General features: G+C 37.5%; 1 protein-coding gene across 2 annotated transcripts in view; it reads left to right on the forward strand.

Annotated features, from left to right (window-relative positions):
• The first annotated feature begins 1,740 nt into the window (after positions 1–1,740).
• Positions 1,741–21,178, forward strand: part of DOP1A (DOP1 leucine zipper like protein A) — a 92,484-nt gene continuing 73,046 nt past the window's right edge. For both annotated transcript variants that reach the window (XM_014781087.2, XM_087443827.1), the window contains exon 1: positions 1,741–1,834. The gene's annotated coding sequence lies outside the window, so the exon portion shown is untranslated. The remainder of the gene's footprint in view (positions 1,835–21,178) is intronic.

Raw genomic sequence — 21,178 nt, forward strand, 5'->3', positions numbered from 1 at the left:
CGCGCCGCCGCGGGGACTCCACGCCGGGGCGCGAGCATTCTCAAATCCCGGCTTTCCGACTGATCGCTGAGACAGGTGGGCGGGGAGAGCCATGCTGTCTTCCCACTCTGCGAATTACGGGCGTGACCTGATGCGATAGTCTCCCTGGAAATGACCTTAAAAATCAGGGCCGAAGTACACCCCTTTGGCCTCCGCGGGTAGGGAAGAGGCTGGAAGAGGGGGATGATGGACGGAGGCGGTGGAAGCGGCCACCGTCCCCAGAAAGCCCGAGAGCAGAATTCCCCACGCGAAGTCCACTTTATCTTGTTTTTCTTTCTTTCTTTCTTTCTTTTTTAAGAACTGTGGTCTCTTTTTTTATGAACTATGGTCGGTCGTTCGTAGCTCTCCCCTGTCTGAGGCAACAAATATCCAGGGTTGACTTGGCATTGCTTCTCAATTTAGACCACGATGGAAACACTGGCAAAAATGTGAGAAGTTTTCTGTCTGTGCAGAGAGTGTGGTTAAATCCAGTATCGTGAATCACAGGATAAGCCATTCCTATAACCTTTGAAAAAAGGAAGATGAGAATGATTCCATATGTACATTTACACTATTCACTTTTGCAGAAGTAAAAACTGACCTAGAGAAGTTGTAATCTCATAACTACTAAAAGAAAGTTTTGGTTAAGTTTGACAGGGTAAAGAAAAAGATCTAGTATAATGTAAATACTTATAACTGGGGAATATTAAAATATAAGGCCACGGTAGAATTATAATAATAATTCTTTAAAAACAAGAGGCTGTTATTTAAAGCAGAAACAAATGATGGCATATACAGAAAATCGTATGTTTATTGATATTCTACTTTATCATTTCAAGGTCATAATTACCACACACCAAACATATTAATTTGAAGATTTTCCAAATAATAAACCCACTTCCCTAGAGATACTAGTTTAAGACAATTTTTCTAAAATCGGTATTCAGAGTTTTTTAAGTTTATCATATTGTTTCACAAATTCCTGTATCCATCACAGTAATTCAAAATTATGAATGGAGGTAATGATACAGTTAAAAGAATTGTTTACTGCTATTCCGTCTCAAATAGGAGTGATGAAGGGTGATGATTTTAACTTCTGTCTTCCACCTTTAATTCTCAAGGCTATTAAGTGCTTAAATACTGACACGTTATATTGCAATATATAACATTTTTAGCATAGTATGCTCTTCATAATTGGTGTTTGATTATTTTTAAAGATTGGTATATTTCATCTATAGTCATACATTCGTAAAAAAGTTCAATTTTTTTTTGACCCTACGGTTTAGGTAAAATGGTGTAATCCTCCTTGTAGTAACTACATGATTTAGAGAGTTCTAGACTCAAAATAGTTCCAAATCTGATAACAACTATTTGTTTCCCAACTTCACAAGTTTTCTAACTTCTCTGGGCCTCAAATTTTTCATATGAAATACTGAACAATTATTTAAATAATACTTAATTCTTAAATAATATTTAAAAGCTGTTCTCAATTCCTAGCATCCCGCCAAACTCTCCATCAAGGTGGGGCCGGCGCTGGCGACTTGAAAACACCTGCTACAGCCCTCTCCAAGCCCACTCCCGCAGTTGGTGGCCGTGGGCCGCTTCCTCGACAATCCGCTAGAGGGAGCTGTCGCGACAGCTTGTGACGGGAGGGAGGCAGGGACGGGGGCGGGACCGAGGGCCGTCGACGTCGACGCCGGCGTGGGCGCGGTGCACGCTGGGAGCTGTCAGTAGGCCCTTGGGCTCCCGGCCTCGGTGTCGCTGTCGCGGTTGCCAGGAGAGCGGCGCCGGCGGGGAGCGGCCGAGCCCACGGCAGGTAACAGCGTCCCCGCCCCCAGCGCGGTCGCGAGGCCGGCCGCCGGCCCTCCCTGAGCGGCCTCCTCAGCCCGGCTCGCACCGGAGCTGCGGGGACGCCCCGCGGGTCGGCGGCTGTGGCGCCGGGGGTGTTGCCGCCCTGGCCCCGCCTGGAGCCCGCGCGAAGCCGGCCGGCCGCGCTCTGGTTTCTGGGGACCCGCGGGCCGGGCGGAGGCGCCCGCGCAGGGGTCCGGAGTGGCCGGTGGCCGGTCCCGAGCCTTCTGCGCTGAGGCCGAGCCGTGCGCAAGGTTGGGGTGGAGGTCGCACCTGTGCGATCGGGGCGCGCGGGGTAACCTCTTTGTTGGCGGAATCCAGGCATCGTCTGGTCTCCTTCATCTGGTGGGTGCTTTTAAGATTGAGGAGACGTGAAGGCCAGCCACGGTTAATGTTCCGCGGGGGGGCGGGGGGCGGGGTTGCAGAGCAGTGCAGAAGTTTATTAGAGGAAGTCCGATTAGTCGTAAGGAAGTTGTTAACAGTGATCACCTTTGATTCTCAAGCCTTTTCAAGTTGCGACATAACAATAGTTACTTGTTCTCTTCCATTCTTCTCCCGTATCCTGAGGGGGGAGGGGGGGTGACACAAAACTGTACTTTTTTTAAAGCTAAGTAAATTGTGTTTTGATTATTCTTACACTATCTTAGAGTTCTGTGGAGGTTGACAAATATAAAGATTGGGAAAATCTGATTTGGAGATTGTAATTAAAGCAATCAAAACTTTTTTTTATATAAGTACCAAAAAAATAATAAGCTAAGCTAAGGCTGACAAGCCCTGAACTATAGAAAGACAAAATCTCTCAATTGCGATGTCGTTGGCTACCTTCTATGCAGACACAAGATCTTGCATTTTACTGTGGATAACACACGTCGGCTAAGTAACTCACCCCCTGATAAACAACACAGTGATTTAGTTGAGTTGACGGAAGTTATAACAAGAGTAAATTAAAACCAAACCAGTTGTGGTATAAATGCTTTATTTTAGTGATTACTTTCAGCTGCCACTCTGAAGGAACTCATTGCCTGGAATTGCTAAACAATAGCAAATCGCCAGGTGGGCCTGATTATTAGGAACCCAAGTCTTAAAGGAAGAATTAAAAACACCTAAATTAATACACAAACCAGAAAATATAACACCATAACCAAAATGTTAAATGTAAGTTAAATGTTGTTAACTAAATGTTTGAGGGTTGACAGTCAAGCCTGTCCTATTTTGTAGTTAAATTAGTGGAAAGAGCTCTGGCCTGGGAATGAATGATTTCACTCAAGTCCTTTGTTCTCCTGCTAACCAGGTATGATCTCTCTAGGCCTCAGTTTTGTCACCTGTTTTAAGGGAATTTCATAGGATCAGAGTTTTGCAAACGGATGCTTCCCCTGAACGCTGTTCTGAATCCATTAATAGGCTTACTGCCCCAAAACAGTGTTCCATGGCAAATAATTTGGGAGCACATTGGGTTAAATTAGGTTTAACTTTTAATTTACTTTTAACTGCAGGACTTCTCAAAACCTTTAATGCTATATTTATATGCATGTAAATCTCCAGAGAAGATTATCGAAGCGTTTCCTAAACTTACATGGCCAGGGAGCCTATTTTCTCATGGCCAACGTGTTAACATCTCCTAGAATATAGTTACATAGAATACCAATTTGAAAATTACTGTACTTGAACTGAGTCCCCTTTCAGCTCTAAAATTCCCTACACTATGCTTTTTCGGCTGTCAGTTTAAGCTCTCTGGAGCATGAACATCTAGTGGCAACTCACTGGTATAACAAAAAGCTTAGTTAAATATTAATATTAAGGGTACACATAGGTTTCTGTGAGACTTAATGCTTTCATTTATGGCAGGAGAGTATCTTCTTTTTTCTGGTCTCTTGGTGCTTTTCTATAACCATAATTAATTCATGTTTTGAATTTGATTTTATGGTCAAGTTATGGATTTTGTTAATGGTGCTATAAAGTTCCAACAAGTAAATTCTTGATAATGGCATTATTTTTATTATGAATGGTTTGCCTCTCTAGTCATGAATTCTTAAACTATGAAATGTGATAAAAAGCCACTTGAAATGTACTTCATAATTAATAACTACATAATTTTAAGAGCTTAGGTCATTGAAAAGAGTTAAAGGTTAAAACAAATTCTAAGACAGTTATTTCTAAGTTGCTTACAAATGGGATCTAAGTGTTGAATACAATCTTAAATTATTTTGCTAAATTCTGTCAGATATCACTAGCACACATGGATACTTCTGTCCGTTCTTTGTTACTTTGTTAGGGGTGAGTGCTAGTAATGTGCTCCTTTGTTTGAGGGGGGTGGGAATAGTACCTTTAATTTTAATGGATAAGCCTTAATTCAGGTAAATTCTCTTCCTGAAGTGAAACTATTAAGTAGAAGTATATAGCTGCTATTTTTGTATAATAACTAAAAGTTTTTATTGAAAATTTATTGTGTGCACATAAGTTCTTTTGATCTCCTTGTCTTTAAATTGTGATTTCCCTTTTTGTTGCATTTACTTCCCCCCTCCCCAAGCTATCCAAGCCTGAAACCTCAATGACTTTTCATTGTATAGGTCAAAGATATGCTATCGAATTTATTAAGGAAAAATTTACATATAATAATGTGCACTCATTTTATGTGTACATGATACACACCCCCCAGTAACCACCCCCATAATCAAGATTTGGAACATGCCACCACTCAGGCCTGTATTGTTACACTTTTGCTCTCTTCAAATGCTCTCCCTGTCTCTGCATGTCTAAATCATACCTATCGTGTCCTAGCTCAAATGCCACCTTGTCTGTGAATCCTTTTTTGATTACCTCATTTTGAAGTAATTTCCTTCTCGTCTGACTTTCCTGTATATATTCCTTTGAACATCCTTTTCTGTCTTTCATGGTGGCTAAACCAATGGGATGTTAACCAAATAGACAAAATGTAGTATTTCTCAAACTTCACTCATTCTTATATCATCTTCAAAATTTGGGCCTAGCTGCATACTTCCTGTATACTGATTTTCTTAATATTTCTTTATATCAATGTGATTATTAAAATAATTTTTAAAGGAAACTTGAAATCACCACCACAAGTAAAAAGAAGGTATCACTTACCATAAACAGAAGGTAAGCATAAAGATAATGAAAACAAAACAGTGTTTTGTTAAATTCTAGCTAGAAACTATTGCCTGCTGAAGACTCTAAGCCTGAAACTTGGCTGTTTTTTGTTTAAAAGGGAGGTTAGCAATAATTACGGAAGTTCTGATAACATTCTGGCACCAATCTGAGACTTCCTGATACAGTCTAGGAACTAAAACGGAATGAAGAGGGAATAATTTCCTCACTTGATCCATTATCACTTATCCTGTCTTTGGGCCCCAGAAAATAATCTCACATCTGATTGGTGGCCAAAATTTTGAGAGATACTGTATTATACAGGGCTTGAAAATCCCTTAAAATTTCATCTGTGGAATAATTGGGAAATAAAATCTCAATTGTAAATTAAAAGGTGTACTGGAGTTAACTTTAAAAATATAATACAAAGACATGGGGCTGGCCCAGTGGGGTAGTGGTTAAGTTCACGTGCTCCACTTCAGCTGCCCGGGGTTTGTGGGTTCAGATCTCAGGCGCAGACCTATGCACCGCTGGTCAAGCCATGCTGTGGCAGCATCCAGCATAAAAAATGGAGGAAGATTGGCACAGATGGTAGTTCAGGAACAATTTTCCTCAAGGAAAAAGAGGAAGATTGGCGACAGGTGTTAGCTCAGAGCCAGTCTTCCTCACCAAAAAAAATAAATAAAAAATAAAAATACAATACAAAGACAAAAAGTTAACATGATCATTATTGAATCATATAAGTGTTTTTTTCAAAAATGATTTTAATGTTACTAATGTTACTTTTACAAATAAAACACTATCACCTTTTTGTTATTAGAGTACATTAGCTTTAAGATAATCCTTTGAATCTAAAGAAATAAATCTACATCTAAAAACCAGTGGGAGCCTTTTATATGACAAAGTGATGACTGTTGATTCAGGAGTGATAAGTGTTAATAATATAATGTTTATCTGGCAAAGCTTCTATAAGAGTAGATGAGGTAATAAACTTAAAATAATCTGATGTCTCCTTTACTTCTTCCTCTCATCACTTCTCAAGTTTGAGTTATTTTTTCATATTTCCATCTTACAGAAGACATTTCCAGCCTATTTTCTTCTGAGGTAATGAAAAATTTTCCTCTCTTATGGAAAGAGTTTTATATGAACAGGCAGGAAAATAAATTTCCTACTCTTGTTCTATAAAATACATCTTGTATTTCAACTTGCTATGTTTATTTACAGGCATATATTATGAGCTTAATGTTTAAAGATTTTATTTATTTTATTTTTTCCCCCCAAAGCTCCAGTGGATAGTTGTATGTCGTAGCTGCACATCCTTCTAGTTGCTGTATGCGGGACTCGGCCTCAGGATGAACGGAGAAGTGGTGCCTCGATGCGCACCCGGGATCCGAACCCGGGCCACCAGCATCGCAGCGCGCGCACTTAACCACCAAGCCACAGGGCCGGCCCGAGCTTAATGTTTAAATTGCCATTATTTTGTGTTCATGAACAAAGCATTCAGGTAACTAGACCATTTAGTTTGGTGTTACCCTTTTCCAAAAAATAAGTTACCTGAGTGATGATACTAGATTTATCAGTACCCACAATAATTTGCTATTCAGCCCGGGGTCAGATTGCTGTTAATATAAGGTTCTGGGATGCAACCTCAATTTGCAAGTAAGAAAAGAGCCCTTTGGATGAGTAGTCTTTATTTCATAAGGGAGCCTTCACTCAAACAGGTAGTTTCTTTCCTGTGTCTCTACTATAAAATAAAGCAGCAGTATAGAAGCAGTGCTGGTAAACTGTCATCATTTAAAAGCGACAACTGAGTGTAATCAAAAAAACTACAAAAGCACAACAGTCTTAGTCCTTTGAATTATTCAGGTAAATAGCTCTACATTTCCAGTAGCTTTTGGTTGTGCTGTTAGACTTTAACAAAGCACTATAAAATATCAGCTGCCTCAAACCCTTAGGATATGTGTCAATTATGATGAATCAGATTTTCCAGATAGCTGGAACTTTTGTGTGTTATATACCACAAATGCCATGCCATCTGCTGACTATACTTTTTGCTTCTTTTCGGCGTGATGCACTTGGCAGTGTGGCTTTTCCCTACACATTTACATGTCTTACAATGAGTCTTGATTTTAAAATTTCCTGGACAGAAGTTTTTCTACTGAGAAAAAAATAGAGCATAATACTTGCTTTAAAGTTAGTGTCTCATTTTGAAAAAAAAATAAGTATTTAAATGACTTCCATATTGTATACCACGAGTTCCATAAGTGTTGCCACCAGTTACTCAGGATTTCACCTTTGAGTCTGAATGAGGGGTTCCAGCAACATTTTTTTTGTGTGGCATCTGGCATTTTATTGAAAGGCTGTCTTCAAAGCACTGTGCCCCAGCCTACCTGATTCTATAATTTGAGGTTGCCTATTAGGTTTATGTGCTCTGATAACTACTGTTTTTATTATGTCTTTTAAGTTATAGAGGTTGTGGTTTAAAAAAGGAAAGTATTATTTGAGAATAAACTTTTTGGTTATCTATTGCTGCATAACAAATTATCTAAAAATGTTGTGACTTAAAACAACAATTAATATCTCTCACAGTTGTTGTCAGAAGGGATTGGGTGGGCCGGCCCCGTGGCTTAGCAGTTAAGTGTGCGTGCTCTGCTGCTGGCGGCCCGGGTTCGGATCCCGGGTGTGCACCGAAGCACCGCTTCTCCGGCCATGCTGAGGCCACGTACCACATACAGCAACTAGAAGGATGTGCAACTATGACGTACAACTATCTACTGGGGCTTTGGGGGAAAAAATAAATAAATAAATAAAATTTAAAAAAAAAAAAGGGATTGGGAGAAGTTTGGCTGTGAGGTTCTGGATTGAGTTTTCTGTGAGGTTGCAGTCAGATGTTGGCCTGGGCTGCAGTCATCTAAAGGTTTGACTGGGGTTGGAGAACCCCCTTCCGAAGTGGCTCTCTCACATGACTGGCAAGTTGTTTCTGGCTGTTGGAGGGAGGCCTCAGTTCCTCCCTACAGTGGGCCACCCCACAGGGCTGCTTGAGTGACCTTGACATAAAGGCTAGCTTGCCACAGAATGAGTGGTACAGTAGACATCAAGGTGGAAGCTGCAGTGTCTTTTATGACCTAACTTTCCCTCCTGCAGTATTCTATTTGTTGTTCACATAGGCCAGCAGTAATTTTGTGTGGGAGGGGACTCTACAAAGGAGGTGAGTACCAGGAGTTGAGGGTCATTGGAGGCCATCTTAGAAGCTAGCTACCGCATCTTGTAAAGCTAGTATGTGAACATGTCTCTAAATAACAAGCAGTACATATTTACTTAATATGCAGTATATGCACATTTCATGCTTTTAGAAAGAATATTCAAAGATTTACTTAAAATGCCACTTGAAGATCACTAAACAAAGCAAGTACTTTATCAACAAAATTCCAAATCTCTGTGGTTCTTCAGGAGTGGTGGGATGATTCTGGGTTCAAATGTAACATTTAAGATACAGATCTTATTCATTTTGATTTTCTTTTTGTTATTTTATTTTATTTTATTGTTTTGGTGAGGAAGATTAGCCCTGAGCCAACATCTGCTGCCAATCGTCCTCTTTTTGCTGAGGAAGATTGGCCCTGAGCTAACATCTGTGCCCATCTTCCTCTATTTTATATGTGGGATGCCACCACAGTGTGGCTTGATAAGTAGTGTGTAGTCTGTGCCCAGGATCCAAACCTGTGGACCCCGGGTTGCTGGAGCGGAGCACGTGAACTTAACCACTACGCCACCAGGCTGGCCTCACCTTTCTTTTTGTTATTTCTTATGAGGTGAAAGAGGGAGGAAATGCCACATATTACACAGCTGGTATTTGATGTCCTCTAGGGACATTATTCATTCATTCACTTTTGAAAAATTAAACTTATTTATTTAATACTATAAATAGAGAATACACATGATTTTAAAAGTATAAAAAAGTATACAGTGAAAAGACTCCCTCTTCCTGGACCACATTTACCCACCAAATTCCCACCTGGCTCCCAGGAAGTAATCAGTTTTATTATTTTCTTGTGTGTTCTTTCAGAGATATATATCATACATATGCAAATTGTATGAAAATATGTGTCCCCTTTTTTATATAAATGGTAGCATACTATAAACACTGTTCTGTACCTTGATTTTTTTAGTTCATGTATCTTGGGAGCATTTTCTAAATCAGTACATAGACTTTATTCATTCTTTTTATCAGCAAAGTATATTCTGTTGTCACTCAATTTTTATAATGTTTATTGGTCATTTACTGTGGATTACGCACTTTGCTAGGAGATGGGAAAGTAAGAGCTAAAATGATAGATGAGGGCTCTATCACAGGGATTATCACCCCTGGGAGTCACAGTTCAGTTATAATAAAGCAAAGAAAGTTCTGTGATAGAGGAAGTACAGTGTGTAGTGGGAGTTGAAGGAGGTGTGTACGTGAGGTGGTAGAATGGTCAGGGAAGACTTCCACCTTCCAAAGCGGGTAAAATCTGAGGCCTGAAGGATGAGTAGTACTAGTCAGGTTAAGTTGAGATTTAGTGTTTCAGGCAGAAGGAATTTTTTAAAAAGACTTTAAAACTAAAAACTTTTAAAAGACTTTATAAAGCTACTGTAATCACAACAGTGTGATAGGGGCATGAACACAGACATAGAGACCAGTGTAATAGAATAGAAAGCCCTGAAATAAACCCAAATGTATACATGGTCAAATGATCTTCAACAAAGGGTGCCAAGACCACCCAGTTGGATAAGGACAGCCTCTTCAACAAATGGTACTGGGAAAGCTGGATATCCGCATGCAGAAGAATGAAGTTGGAACCTTACTTTACACCATATACAAAAATTTAACTCAAAAAGGATTAAGGACCTAAACGTAATACCTAAAACTATAAAACTCCTAGAAGAAGTTTCCTGGAAGGAAACATGGGAGAAAAGCTTCATGACATTGGATTTGGCAGTGATTTCTTAGATATGACAGCAAAAGCACAGGTAACAAAAGCAAAAATAGACAAATGGGACTACATCAAACTTAAAAACTTCTGTGCATCAAAGGACCCAATCAAAAAAGTGAAAAGGCAACCTAAAAAATGGGAGAAAGTATTTTCAAATCAAGCATCTGATAAGAGGCTAATATCCTGAATATATACAGAACTCCTGCAACTCAACAACAAAAAAGAAAAATAACCCAATTTAAAAAATGGGCAAACAACTTGAATAGACATTTCTTTAATGATGATATACAGATGACCAACAAGCATATGAAAAGATACTGAACGTCATTAATCGTTAAAGAAATGCAAATCAAAACTACGATGAGGGGCCGGCCTGGTGGAGTAGTGGTTACGTTTGGCACACTCTGCTTTGGCAGCCTCTGTTTGTGGGTTCGGATCCTGGGTGCAGACCTACACCACTCATCAAGCCATGCTGTGGCGGCGACCCACATACAAAATAGAGGAAGATGGGCACCAATGTTAGCTCAGGGCCCCTCTTCCTCGAGCAAAAAGAGGAAGATTGACAACAGGTGTTAGCTCAGGGCCAGTCTTCCTCAACAAAAAAAAAACTACAATGAGATATCACCTCACACCCATTTGGAGACTACTATCCAAAAAAATAGAAAATAAGTATTGTTGAGGATGTGGCGAAATTAGAACCATTGTGCACTGTTGGTGGGAATGTAAAATGTTGTGCAGCTGCTATGGAAAACAGTATGGCAGTTCCTCAAAATATTAAAAATAGAACTACCATATGATCCATTAATCTCACTTCTGGGTATATAGCCAAAAGAATTGAAAGCAGGGTCTCAAAGAGATACTTGCACACCCAAGTTCATAGTGGCACTATTCATAATAGCCAAGAGGCAGAAACAACCTGAATGTCTATGAATGGATCAACAGATAAACAAAATTCGGTATATACGTACAAAGCAATATTATTTAGCCTTAAAAATGGAGGAAATCCTGTCATGTGCTACAACATGGATATAACTTGAGGACATTATGCTAAATGAAATAAGCCAGTTACAAAAAGATAAATACTGTATGGTTTTACTTATATGAGATATCTAAAATAGTCATTCATTAGAAACAGAAAGTAAAATGGTGGTTGCCAGGGGCTGAGAGGAGAGGGAAAAGGGGAGCTGTTGCTTAATGAGTATAGTATTTCAGTTTTACAAGATGAAAAGGTTCTGGCAATAGATTGCACAACAATTTGAATAGACTTAACGCTACTGAACTGTACACTTAAAAATGGTTAAAATGGTAAATTTTATGTTACGTGGTTTTACCACAATTAAAAAAATAAATGACGTTAAACTTTTAGAAACATGAAGCATATATGCATGTACTATCCTGTAATGTAAGCCATGTTTCTAAATATTGAAAAAGGTGCTGATTAAGCCCAGTCAGAGGAGGGGTTGAATCAGAAGATATTGTACAGAGTCTTAGCATTTTGAATATAATTTGCTAAGAAAAAAAGCTTCTGAAAAGGAGCATGGGGCATATCCAGAAAAGGAATAGCATGTGTAAAGCACTGAGAAGGAAGGGAGCAAGTCTTGAACAGTGGACTGTTGACTAGTGTTAAAGAAAAGATATTCAATGGTACTTGTTAAAGATGGTAAGGAAGACTTTATTCAGGAGCATCATGGCAGGTATAGGGACCACTGCAATGGGGTTTTACAGTGGAGGAGAGAGATTGGCCTGTACTCTGAATATAGCATGGGCAAGTGGGAATTTATAGACAAGGGGCAGGGTAGGGGTCAGTGGATGAAAAAGTACTAAGAGGAGACATCAGGAGTAAGGGGAGATTCTGGCTAAACTGGCCTAACAGGGTTCTTGCTGAAGACAGGTCAAGGCGATCAATTTTTGGAGAATGAGAAACCTGATCATATATAGGGGATGGTCAGATATTGAGAGTGGGGGTTTCTGGTTAAACTGACTTCACAGGGTCCTTGCTAAAACTACATTTTACAAGAAAGTGCACAGATGGCCTAAGAGAAGGTTCAGAAGCTTAACTAAAGTTTGGTCAAGCAAAGAATCTTTGTCACTAGGTTTTGCTTAGCTAGGACAGAAACATGAATTGTAAGATAGATTGAATGGGTCCAGTTTATGAAGAAACTTTAATCATATGATTAAGAGCTTGCATTTCATTTCTAAGTAATTGAATGTCATAATTATAGCAATGTTATGTGCTAAATAAGCACTGGGCTAAAGTGCTTTTCATGGATTATAAATTTGCTTTTCTGAGCTTCCAGCAGGGAGTAATATGCTCAAACTGTTTTTTTGGTATGTAAAATTAATTGGCTCTTAGAGAAGCTGAAGGTAGTGAAAATGGGAAGCTGTTGTAATAGTCCAGGTGACACTGTTCAAGAGCCATGGTTAAAAGACCATTCTGAAAGATGTCTACCACAGTCAACTTGAGCTGGGGAAAAAAAAAAAAGCTGAGTTTGTTGATAGGGTGGATATGAGAATAGGAAATAAAGTCAAAGTGCAAGCTTGTGTGATTGGGAAGATGATGGTGCTATTAACAGAAGTGAAGTACAAAAAGAAAATTCAGAGAATAATAGCATTGCTTGACAGGTTATGTTTCCTGTATTGGAGCGCTATCCTAAAGAAATGTAAGAGAGCCGAGGGACTATGAAACAGAAGGTAAGGAGAGGTATAATAACAACAGTTCATGGCTTATCAGTGTTTTGGAGGGGATCCAGTTTTTGTAAAGGGAATCTGAATAAAGATTTTATAGTAATCAACCTTATTTTGGTTCTGATTCTATTAGGTGCTTCCCAATCTACCAAAATATCTAGAGTTCTCTCTCGCAGAGTAACACCTTAGCACGGTTCTTTTGTTCTTTCATGACATGTGTTGTTAATACTGTTATTCTCTTTTCACCTTAACCTTAAAACATGAGAGGCGATGAACATTGAAAGAGATGTAGAAGCAGGGGCAGGTCTGTTATAGGTAGTACCCTGTTTTTCTCAGTGAAGTGTCTTGATATCCTCAAAATTAATTCTAGTCTCTTTCCTTTGCCCATCAGGAGGTTTCACTCTTGCAAGGCTACTTACTGCCTAGCACTATTCTTTCATAGCTTTGAGTAAACTGATATGCACAGACACATGCATGGTTTTTGTCTCATGCCAATCCTCTTTTGTAAATCCCTGTGTGTAAAATCACTCGGCTAAAATGTTGGTGCCTTCTTGCCCGTGTAATATTTTGATCCTGTCCTTTAGGTACATAGGCATGATTGAATTTGCATCTTAATTAATGTGTGTGTGTGTGTGTGTGTGTGTGTGTGTGTGTGTGTTACTCCTCATGATTTTACTTTTGGAACGGTTTTCATAAAATTTACAAAGGAAAATAAACCTTAACATTGCCTGGGGTTTTGTTTTAGCTGGGAAAAAATACATCTTTTTCGCAGGCTATAAAATTTGTTTACAAATATTCAGTTAAACTTAAGTATGTTAGGAAGTGCAGAAAAATTTGTACTGATTAGTATATACCGTATAGCATTTTTACATTAGTTCATTTAACAATCAGTCTTTATTTTTAACTTGAATACTATAATTAATTAATAGTGTATTGTTTGCTAATTTTAAAAATGCTGAGAACATTGTTAAATTACTAATTTTTTCAAATATTAGTTAAATTTTATTTTCTTGGACATAATTATTTGATTAACTTAATATAGTAGATTGAATTGTATGTAAAGATTATTTCTGCTGCTTTTACTTTAATTCTAGTAGTTTCAGATAAGAGAATATTTCTTTTGAAGTTTAAGCAGAATCATTATTTGTCATTGTTAAAGGAAGAATAATACTTAGATACAAATGAGCATATTTCTTTTGAGAAAGAAGCTTTCTGAAAAGTGATGTTTTAAATAAACTGGAAAAAAGGACTTGTAGGATAGCAAAAAGTTAGAGTTGTCCTTCATCTTGTGTTTCACATCTTTCTTTTTAGTCATTCCAAATAGCCATGCACTCATTTTTATCACTATTGTTCTCGTATTTTACCTTGAACGTATAAAAAAGCAAGCAATGTTTTTTCTTCCTAATTGAAAACAAAAACAGAATATGGTCAGTCTAGATAATTTAGATTTTCTTTACGTGTATTATTCTGATATTTACTCTCAGGCTGACTTACCGTTGCCACCTAAAAAGTTTATTTCATTTCCCCACCACCTAATCAACGTATACACAGGGAAATCAAACAGATTTTAATATTAGCAAATACTAAACCTCAAAAAGGTACATTTGAAAAAAGCCTGATACAGCCCAAAGCCACAATTTAGTTGTTTGAGATTCTCAGTTTTAGATTATCTGCACAATGACTTCTTTCTATAGATATGGTTAATACAAATATGATATGACTAAACCAGAATATGTAATTGAACTATCAGTGATGTCCACAGATTTTATGAAAATGTAGGAAATTTCTATGAAATATTTGTTTTCTGAACTATTATTTTTGTCCCTTCATAACAGCCCTCATGAATTACAACTCCCTTTGCCAAGAGAAAAACAAAACAAAACCTGTCATTATTAGGTCGAACAAAGCATCCCTTTGGTGCTTAATAATAGAATTTATAAACTAGAACATACCCCTAGTCCAACAGGAATCTTCACATCAGCCCTGGGCATCCTTAATTTGGGGACAGCCAAGCCTATAGTTCTGTTTTCGGATGCACAAGCGAACCTGCAGCATACCTCTAGGATTTCATCCCACTTGAAAGCATGTTTTTTACCTCTTCGGAATTGTTTTCTGAAGGAAGTAGATTGTCTTCTTGTAAATACTGTATATAGTTCCCCTTCCACCATGGTCGTTTATTGAATTAGAATCACTGTTTTACAGATAAACAAAACAAAACCCTTTTATACCAGAATTTACAGTCATTTTGCCGTATGCTTTAACCTGAACACTTTCAGTATTGAGCAGTGAGCTAGGTTTAGGGTATTCAGAGTTGAGCTTTGGTCCTTGAGCTTAAGTCAAGGTCTAGAAGGAATGACAGAAATATATGTACTTACATTATTATAGTGTTTTTTAAGAATAAGTGCAATAGGAAAAGAATGTACAATGTCTAAAAAATGGGGTGTTAAAGAGTCAAGAAAGGCTATATAGCCTGAACAGGTTTTTGAAAAATGAATAAGGGAGGAGAGGTAGGATATGCCAGGCAGAAGAATTAAGAGCCGTGGTAAAGAAGGAGTTCAGAGGGATAGTGATTAAGGACCAGGCACAGAGTCAGCCTGCCAGAGTCTTTCCTGGTTGCTCCTCTTGCTCTTGGTGGAACCTCAAACACCAGAGTGTTCATGTGTACGTGGCTCCAAGAGAACATCTGCCTCATGGATTTGTGGAGAAGATCACACGAGAGAGAATTCACATAAAAGGGTTTAGCATAGTGCTTGCCACAGAGTCATTACTAAGTCAGTGTCAGCTGCTGTTATTAATCATTATCATCTTGAATAATGCATGAACAGTGTTTGGCTAGTGTGCTTTGGGGGCAGGATGATTATCTTTATCTTTAACTCAGGGGCATATGTTTAGTGTTCATTATTATAGCTATTGACTATTTGATGCTTACCCAGGTAGAATCCCAGCTACCCATTAATGGATCATTTTAGGTTGTAATATGCTTTTCTCTTTTCTAAGTTACTTCATATTGCTCATGTGTACCAAAAATCACAGAATTTAAAGCTAGAAGGAATCTTATCATTTTTTTAGAATTCAGAGACTATTTTTAACAGATGCATAATTTCAATGTCTATTTACTTGAAAAAAAGATAGTAAAATTAAATCAAGTTTGCTATTTGTCACCTTGGTAGAACTATGAGATTTTTTATTTCTCATATCTTAGGTTTTTATTTTTATAGTTTTTACTGAGACCAAAATTGAAAATATAAATAAATATATGCATAAAATACAGTAAAACTCTCCCAAAATTTTCTCCAACTAGAGATTTGCATCTACTTAATTTTAAAAGATTTGACCTCTAGAAGTATTATTCTTAATGGATTTTCTTTCACAAGAGCTAGAATGACAGCCTCACATTTAAGTAGTTATGCTTAATAAAGATGCTTAAACTGGGCTATTTTGTTAATGCAACTAGATATAGCACATTTTTTATGTGTTCTTAGGAGGCTCTTTCAATTTTTTAAAGCACATAATAGCCATATGAATATAGTCTCTGAAGGGAGTGAGGTCAAGTGTGGCTACACTGGTTAAAAAATACAACTGTAGTTCTGCTTTTTTCTGCAGAGCTTTTCTCAGAGAAAGCAAAGCAAAATGGTGCGTGAACTGTGTTTATGTTGATAGATTAATTCACTTATTCAAAACATATTTGAGGCCCCACTGTGTATCAGCCACTTTTATGGGACTGCTGATACAGGAATGAATAAGTCCAATAAGGCTACTTACCTCATGTCATTTGCATTCCAGTGAGGGAAGGTGGATAGGAAACAAGCAAATAAATAGGATAAAATCAGACTGTAGTAAGTGCTGGGAAGGAAATAACGTGATATTCTAGAGTAGATGTTGAGATCGTGGGCCTGGCGCAGGCCACTTGAGACAGACTGATCAGAAAAGGCTTCTCTGAGGGTTTGGTATTACTTGGAGGATGGGAAGGAATTTGCCACACAAAGAGTTGACCTAACAGCTTTCAAGTATAAAGAATAGTAAATACAAAATGCCCTGCATTGCAAAAAATGTTGGTGTGTTTGAGTTTAGGTATTCTCATAATGACATAATGTGGTTTTAAAAGATCTCTGGCTTCTCTGTGGAGGGTGGGTCATAGGGGCTCAAGAATAGAAACAGGATTCAGTGGTGGAGTCAACTCTAACCAATTCAAATAATAAAAAGAAAAGTGGTGGTTATAAATTTGGGATATATCAGTTAAATGCTATTTGAAGCTATAGGACTAGAGGAGATAACTTTAGAGGAGAAAAGAGAGAAGGATTTCTGATTGAAGCTTGAAGTACTTCAGCATTTACATAATAATAATATAAAATTGAATACAGAAGAAGAGCCAACATAGATTGAAAAAGAGTGGCTAGAGAGGTCAGAACATACCTTAAGAGTCAAGAGTCCTGAAAGCCAAGAATAAAATATTGAATACTGCTGAGAAGTTGATTAAGATGAGGGGCTAGAGAAGTGACCATCTTACTGGTGGCCTTTATATGGGTGGTTTCCTTGGAGGGTCAGTGTCATAAGGCATTTTTGAGTGCACTGAAGCGTGAATAGGAGAAAAGGTAATGAGATAGTGTAAAGAAATCTTTCAAAAAAGTTTTGCAGTGAGAGAGAACAGAGAAATGGATTGGTAGCCAGAGAGCCTGTGGGGGTCAAAGGGAGGCTATGGATTTTAGTTTTTCACCATGGGAGATTTCAGAGCTTGTCTGTAGGCTGATGGAGAATGATCCTGTAGAGAGAAACTAGTATGAAGGAGAGTGAGCCAGTAAAGCACCTGGGGGAAATTCTTGAGAAGGCAAGAGGAGGTAGGGATCCAGAACACAGCAAAAGGGTAGGCCTTTGGTAGAGAAGGGTCCTTTGTTCCTCAGAACCAGAGGGAAAGTAGAGAGTATGGGTATAGGTAGAGATAGGTTTGTAGATTTACTGGAGGGAAGGTAACAGCATTCCTTGGGCTTGTTTTCTTAATTAAATTTGAAGCTTGATTTTTAGCAACCATGGAGGGAAGATGGTATTAAGAGAAGTTATAAAATAGTTGTGTCAGGCAGGTAAATTTACTAAGGAAACACAGTGGATTAGAACAGTGTTGGGTGCCTGTTTGAAGTTTGTGTTTCTCAAAGTGCAGTCATTTAGCCCAGTTGTATGATTTTCCTCCAGCAGTGTTCAATTGCTTGGGTTCAGGCGTGGAGAAAGCAGATAATTGAGCTTAACCAGGATTGGAGTTTTGCCAGGGAAGTATAATAGGGGGAGTAAGGAAGACACTTCACTCCCTGGGCGTGAGACAGGATAGGTATGAGAAGGAAAAAAGCGTCCATAGGAGTGAAGATGGTGATTGAGTTAGAACTCTAAAGTCGGACTGCTGGAGTTTAAATCCCTGGCTCTGCCATGTATTACCTGTATCACATAATAATTCTATGCCTCAGTTTCTTTATCTGTAAATGTGGATAATAAAAGAGTACTTACCTCATAGGATTAAATGAATTAAAACATGCAAAGCATTTCAACAGTGCCTGTCATTTAGTAAACACAATATAAAGTTAACTAAGATGCTGGTACCACTGCTGCATCAGAGGAGGTCTTATCCTTAAATAATTAAGACTAGAAGGTGGCAGGAAAATGCAGGGAAAAGCTGAAGATCTGTTGATCACATATTTGGACTTTCCTAGAGTGTATACATACCATTTGAAGATTTGAGATTGGGTCAGATGAGGGGAAGTACAGAGCATCAAGGTTATAGTGGATGACGTTAACCTATTTGGGAAACACCTGGTAGGTGTTGTCTTCTGTCCATATTGTTAGCCCTCCAGGGAAGTTCCAGTTTTATGGAGTAACTAGCTTTTATAAGTTGGTTAAATAAATGATTTGCTAAAGATTATTTAGTGAAAGTGTCAACACTGAAACCCAGAACTTTTGACCAAAATAAAATAGATTTGTTAATAATTGTCACATTTGTTAGATGATAACAATTACTGAGTGATAATTTTTCATTTAGTTAAAAAAATTTGGAAAGAACATCTACTTTATATATAACATTTTTTAAAGTACTTTCTCTTTCATAATCAACAAGTAGGGCTCCCCTCCCCCATTGTATGATGGCTTAAATAATTTATTCATTTATATTCTTGGGATGTGATAAAACTTGGACAGTCCCCAGATGTATCTTTAGAATTAGATAATAGACAATATTTCTCTCTCTTCAGCCCTCCCTCTACCTTTCATGGCAAAGGTGGGAGGGAAAGGGAGAGCTCAGCTAGTGAGAAGCAAACCAACCAAGGGATCTTCATGTAGTTATTCTGAAATTAGGTCTACTCATTTTTTAACCATTTAAACAAAAATTTTTAAAATTCAGATGGTCTGTAGACTGTTTCATTTCTTATTTAAGTTTTACCTTTTTACACTATCAAGTATGAAAACATAAATCTGAATTACCTGACAGTTTTCTTAGGGCCTACTCTGCCTAGAGAAATCTATAGCTTTTTTTTTTTAACAGCTATTTTGTTTCATTTTGATATTTGAATGAGCCAGAACACTGCACTAAATCATGTTTTATGAAAATTCAAATCCAGTTTATCTGAGTTGTAAGTTTGAAAGAACTGCAACTAAATTGTCAAGTGGACTATAGATCAAGTCAGAAAAGCTACTTATTAACAGCTCCTGAAAGAATGATTGTAAATGCCATCTTGACTTCCCTGCATCACTTTAAGAAAAAACAAATTAGAATTTTTATTTATTTATTTTTACATTTTCAAGTTTCCTGGTTATATTAAACAGTTTGTTGTATCTACTGGGAAGTAGGTTTTTTTGTTTTTTTTTTAATTCAAACAAAAATGCTTCTTTGAAAGAAGTGATGGAAATGTTCTATGTATCTTTACTGTGGCTGTGATTGTGATAGTTTTATGAGTATATACATTAGTCAGAACTCATCATATATGTGTGTTAAATATGTGCAGTTTAATAAAAAATAAAAAAAACACATTTGGCAATGACACATTTTAATTTGTATTCATGAGCCAGTTAACGATAGGTTGGTAAGGGTCTTCCATTTTGCTGCCAATAAATTCAGAGCCATATCTGATGCTTAACTACAACTTATTTGCCCTCATAGTTAGCATACTTGCTTCCTAGTACTATGTTTTGTTTTAAGTGATCATAGTGGCAATAACTTTTTAGAGCATTTTCTATGTGCCGGGTACTCTGATAACTTTAATATGTTCTTCATTTAATTTTGACAACCATTGAGGTAGATATTATCATCTCGTTTCATAGATGAGGAAAATGAGGCTTGGGCATCTTGCCAAGGCCCTATAGCTGCTAAGTAAGTGTTAGACCTAGGATTTGGATTCCCAGCTACCTTGACTTTAACCTCTGTGCTTGGAGGCCTGGTCCTCTACTGCCTATCTTTTCATGAGCTCAGGTTTCTACAAAGCACTTTTTTTTAATTGAATATGTATGTATATTTTTTGCTATGTGCCACCACCTTCCTGGAGAAGAGGCAGCATATGAAGCTTCCTTGATGCAGTATGGGAATATGTTATATTTGCCTTATGATCTAAGTGCGATTTGTGGGCCATTCACAAATTCTTTGTTAATAAAAGATGAGATAAGCTCAGAGATGAAAGTAAGCATTTAGAAACTTTTATAGCAATTTGATGTTGCTGCCACAACTAAGTTCATGATTTTATATTTTAGAAAAGTATCAGTCAGCCATGGATTGGGGGGAAAAACTGGTTCTTCCACCACAGATAGCTTGAGGAGCATTGATCTAAGCTGTTTTAAAATAAAATATGGAAAAATGTACCTGAGAACTAGAATTTGCATTTATCATATATTGGATGAAAAATTCAAAAGTGGTACATCTCTAGACTTCTGATATATAATGAGTAGTTTTATTTGCGTTAAAATCATTGAAGAAGCATAACCAAATTTTTAGTCCTAGGATCTGACCATCTTTTCACGTGAAAGAAAATACTGCGGCTCCTTGCTGATGAAACTCTTATGGAATGTACTTTCTCATCTTTCCCGTTTTCATAAGATTTTGCTTTTCTTTTTCTACTTGAGTGTTACATGTGCGTATGCTATGTGAACTTTTTAAAATCATATTTAAATATTTAGAATTTTTTTTAGCTAAGTAAATAAGAAAATCCAAATTTCTTACCTGACTCAACTTTTTTAGCTGTAAACACATACCAGAGTTATAAACCCCACAAACTTACCTGGTCATTATTGGTTAGTTTTTTTAATACCAAGTAAGAAAAGTGTGTCTGAAGCATATGTTAATTGAGTTAATATTGCTTCACAATTATGTTATTACCCTGATTATAAACAACCCCTATTTTTATTGATAGAAATTATTACTAAATTGCTTTTCAGGTTAATCTTCCCCATGTAAATATCCTATATCTTCAAAATGAATGGGTTATATCTTATACTGGCAATATTGCTAAGGGAAAAAAAATGTCCCTGTCAGTAAAATTTATACATGTGCTTTATTTTATCTACCACTAGTACATTCTTAGGTTTATTGATTA

This window comes from Ceratotherium simum, chromosome 19, assembly GCF_057802395.1.
Source record: "Ceratotherium simum simum isolate JZ-2026a chromosome 19, ASM5780239v1, whole genome shotgun sequence".
NCBI lineage: Eukaryota > Metazoa > Chordata > Mammalia > Perissodactyla > Rhinocerotidae > Ceratotherium > Ceratotherium simum.